The sequence below is a fragment of the Scylla paramamosain genome, chromosome 21 (genome assembly GCF_035594125.1).
Source record: "Scylla paramamosain isolate STU-SP2022 chromosome 21, ASM3559412v1, whole genome shotgun sequence".
NCBI classification, from domain to species: domain Eukaryota; kingdom Metazoa; phylum Arthropoda; class Malacostraca; order Decapoda; family Portunidae; genus Scylla; species Scylla paramamosain.
The window spans coordinates 13,935,767-13,940,627 of record NC_087171.1 but is presented as its reverse complement, the minus strand read 5'-3'; the positions used below and the strand labels follow the sequence as shown (position 1 = coordinate 13,940,627).

Here is a 4,861-nt window from a genome sequence, read left to right as displayed (position 1 = left end):
TAGTAACGTTGCGTATGTCATCTTATTTCCGCCTCACGCTTTCAAGTTCTTCCGCTTCGATCGAGACTTGGAACAAAATTAATGATGCAAGATTTTGATTATGAGATACCAGACTGTTCATTGTATGTTTCAGAGTATCTGTTCCACGTAAGGCAAGACTATTGGCGTAGCTAGATGGATGACACGGGGACGTGCATGTGTAGCCTGTTCACTGGCAGCTGATTCGAGAAAGTTGTTTGATTAGAAGTCGAGGTAAAACATCGAAACGTTTGAAAACACGCACCTCTAGGACGCATCAATGGGCGGACGAGTTCCCGATCAACAATACAAACTGGCAAGGAAAGACCCATGACAAATATTCAGAACAAGGCGACGCTTCCTCCCTCTCACCTGCCAACTACTGTCACGCTACGGTCAAGCTGGAGAGAGAGAGAGAGAGAGAGAGAGAGAGAGAGAGAGAGAGAGAGAGAGAGAGAGAGAGAGAGAGAGAGAGAGAGAGAGAGAGAGAGAGAGGAGAGAGAGAGATGTGGTCAAGGAGAGGGACAAAGAGCTTCCAAAACTGATACATTGATTTGCTTTAATATTTGAAAAGACTGTTCTGCAACTTTCTCTCTCTCGAACTTGACCAGCCCTAAATAATTCTGGCCGACTACGTATATAACATTTTACATTTGGCCAACTTTACTGAGGTCGACGGCCATCAATGGGAAAGTGAAAAAACCCTCAGCCGTGCACCCAAACACTGCCAGTAATTTGTCGCCAACACAGGTGAAGTGGCGGGACACACCAACTTTTCTCATTTTTTTTCACTGACGTCAGTATTGGTCAGCATACACGCCTTATTCACTGCAGTCTTGAGGATCACACGTCAAGGAGAATATAAGAAATACCAACAGAATTTATACCAGTGAGAATTAATCATCTCCTTTTGGTAATATACTACGTAAGCTTCCTCCCCTACAACTGACTAATGCTGTATTCATATTCCATCCACATCATGAGCACTATGAACGCCTTAACATCCACTTCTCCACACACTGCCTCTGAAGTGCTGCAAGTGTCGCTGTGTCTGCTAAGTGGTTAGGAGACTGTCTCGCGGCATTAAATCTAGTCTAAATATGCTCTTCGCCATTAATTTTCTAAAATGAAAAACACATTAGTCAGACATCCGAAGTTATTTTGACTCTCCCCGATATGTTAGTGAGTCTGAACCACGATACTGGACTCAGATATTCCTTTATGGCATACCTGCTACACGAGCACCCTTTGTTTCTACTTTTGTCACTGTACAAAGGATTTTTTTTTATGTAGGAAGGACACTGGGCAAGGGCAACAAAAATCCGATAAAAAAAATGCCCACTGAAATGCCAGTCCCATAAAAAGATCAAAGCAATAGTAAAAAAATTGATGAATAAGTGTCTTGAAACCTTCCTCTTGAAGGAATTAAGTCATAGGAAGGTGGAAATACAGAAGCAAGCAGGAAGTTCCAGAGTTTACCAGAGAAAGGGATGAATGATTGAGAATACTGGTTAACTCTTGCGTTAGAGAGGTGGACAGAATAGGGGTGAGAGAAAGAAGAAAGTCTTGTGCAGCGAGGCCGCGGAAGGAGGGGAGGCATGCAGTTAGCAAGATCAGAAGAGCAGTTAGCATGAAAATAGCGGTAGAAGACAGCCAGAGATGCAACATTGCGGCGGTGAGAGAGGCTGAAGACAGTCAGTTAGAGGAGAGGAGTTGATGAGACGAAAAGCTTTTGATTCCACCCTGTCTAGAAGAGCAGTATGAGTGGAACACCACCCAGACATGTGCAGCATTCTCCATACATGGACGGATAAGGCCCTTGTACAGAGTGAGCAGCTGGGGGGGTGAGAAAAACTGGCGGAGACGTCTCAAAACACCTAACTTCATAAAAGCTGTTTTAGCTAGAGATGAGATGTGAAGTTTCCAGTTCAGATTATAAGTAAAGGACAGACCGAGGATGTTCAGTGTAGAAGAGGGGGACAGTTGAGTGTCATTGAAGAAGAGGGGATAGTTGTCTGGAAGGTTGTGTCGAGTTGATAGATGGAGGAATTGAGTTTTTGAGGCATTGAACAAAACTAAGTTTGCTCTGTCCCAATCAGAAATTTTAGAAAGATCAGAAGTCAAGCGTTCTGTGGCTTCCCTGCGTGAAATGTTTACCTCCTGAAGGGTTGGACATCTATGAAAAGACGTGGAAAAGTGCAGGGTGGTATCATCAGCATAAGAGTGGATAAGACAAGAAATTTGGTCTAGAAGATCATTAATGAATAATAAGAAGAGAGTGAGTGACAGGACAGAACCCTGAGGAACACCACTGTTAATAGATTTAAGAGAAGAACAGTGACCGTCTACCACAGCAGCAATAGAACGGTCAGAAAGGAAACTTGAGATGAAGTTACAGAGAGAAGGATAGAAGCCGTAGGAGGGTAGTTTGGAAATCAAAGTTTTGTGCCAGACTCTATCAAAAGCTTTTCATATGTCCAAGGCAACAGCAAAAGTTTCACCAAAATATCTAAAGGAGGATGACCAAGACTCAATAAGGAAAGCCAGAAGATCACCAGTAGAGCGGCCTCGACGGAACCCGTACTGGCGATCAGATAGAAGGTTGTGAAGCGACAAATGTTTAAGAATCTTCCTGTTGAGGATAGATTAAAAAACTTTAGATAGGTAGGAAAATAAAAGCAATAAGACGGTAGTTTGAGGGATTAGAACGGTCACCCTTTTTAGGAACAGGTTGAATGTAGGCAAACTTCCAGCAAGAAGGAAAGGTAGATGTTGACAGACAGAGCTGAAAGAGTTTGACTAGGCAAGGTGCAAGCACGGAGGCGCAGTTTCGGAGAACAATAGGAGGGACCCCATCAGGTGATAGTAACAGCTTTCCTTTTGTTCCTCCTGTGACCCAAAAGCTATTCCAAATATCACAACGCCATCAAAGACCTTTTCTTGTCCTCAGTGTTATGGTTCTATCATATCCCAGGACAATTTGTTAATGGAGTGTCCGCCGAGATGCTCTGAATGGCACAAGTCATCTGGAGGAGCAAGGGACCCAGCACACAAAGGGGCTTACCACTGCAATTCTAAACATTACAACCTTGTTCCTTCCGCCTTGTCAAAGGTTCTAAATATTTAACACACCCCGTAAAGCAACATTCCAAATATAGTACTGCGACTCATGAATCATTCTAATCCTTTCAGTGTTAATTTAGCGCTGTTTGCTGAGTAAATGTAAATAACTTAACCAGAAAAAAATACGCCATGCAGTATTAAAGAATTAAAATGAGGTTATAATACCATACGTGGACAGCATGCATCTCACTGCAGCTTCCTTCCCTCTCACCTGTCTGTCGTGGTGTGTGCTGGATGACTGCTGGTCTGTCTGCCTTTGTCCCTGCAAAAAAGGTAAATTCAAGTTATTACTATTCCTATTGAGTTAACGGGAGCGGTGTGCAGATAACAACATTTAACTTCAACCTTATTTCACTTCCAAACAAAATTAGAAAGTAAAAAAGCACACTTTATTCACTGATATAAATTTGTTGCATCTATATATTTTTTTTTCTGATTTTGATGTCTTAAAATTATGTATTTCAGAGAAAAATGTCTTAGTCACGAAATTTTTTTGTATTTTTTTTTTTCAAATCCGGACGTCATGTTTTAAAATTCTGTTGAAAATCCATGTTGAAATTTGAAATAACTACGAGTTCAAAGTATTTTTTTATTTCCACTTTTATGTAACATTTTGTGAATAACATAGCGAATATTTCCCGAGTAACACACAATACAAAAAATAATTACTGGCCGGATCTTGGCAAGCCTTCGGTCCAGTCAACAGATGGCAGTCAAAACACAACAATCCAGCGCTTTCTATTGTATGGGAGACTTTCCTGTCTGTCTTTTATATAGTCTTTGCAGATGCACTCAAAATTTGAGATAGGAGGGAGGTTAAGGCTTGGTAAAGGTAAAAAAAATAATAGGAAGGGAAGTGAGGAGTGAGGTAGAACAAAGGAGTGAAAGACAAGGTGAGAAGTACTGAGACAGGGCTACCCGTTCTATTCTGGTAGACTGACCTTATTCTGGGGTGTTATATTGTATACTTTATTTTAGAGAGAGAGAGAGAGAGAGAGAGAGAGAGAGAGAGAGAGAGAGAGAGAGAGAGAGAGAGAGAGAGAGAGAGAGAGAGAGAGAGAGAGAGAGAGAGAGAGAGAGAGTTACCCTCTACACTGTACCCCTTAAAGAAAATAAAAAAAAATAAATAAAATAAAAACTAAAACACTGAATGAAGTCACCGTATAATTTCCCTAAAAAGAAAAAAAAACTGTTACATTCCCCAGAGCGAAATGAAAGTAATTCCGTATTAATAACCATGTTAGTAAGTATGAAACACGGCTCAACTCTACAAAGATGACGCTACAAGGCTAACTAATGAAAAATAAAGAGGAGGGGAAATATTACGGACTTAACACACACATCACTATCATCCCTTCCCATTTCCGGCAAGCGGCTCTCATAATGCCAAATTGTGTTTTAAAAATCCCACAGAGTGACACGCAGTATTTATATTTTGGCCGAATGTGAAGACCCCACGCCGGCCCGCACTGGTCCTGGGTGGCAGCCCTGCACGTGGAGCTGTTAATAACATGCAAATGCAATGTGCAAAGCTTAGTTTACTGTGTTGTTTATAGATCTGTGTCCCAGCCCTCCCCCTCCTTGCTGTGCGCCATGGTGACTTTAAACAGTATTTAAGTGTCCTTCCTTCAGAAAAATACATAAATAAATAAATAAGTAAATAAAATGAATATATAAATAATGGTGATGATAGTCGTTGCTCTTACCGTCAATATTGCTG

At 41.3% G+C, this 4,861-nt stretch overlaps 1 long non-coding RNA gene across 1 annotated transcript in view; it reads right to left on the bottom strand.

Annotated features, from left to right (window-relative positions):
* Positions 1–3,352: 3,352 nt before the first annotated feature.
* Positions 3,353–4,861, bottom strand: part of LOC135111322 (uncharacterized) — a 99,320-nt gene continuing 97,811 nt past the window's right edge. The window contains exon 2 of the long non-coding RNA XR_010273699.1: positions 3,353–3,403. This is a non-coding gene — a long non-coding RNA (uncharacterized LOC135111322). The remainder of the gene's footprint in view (positions 3,404–4,861) is intronic.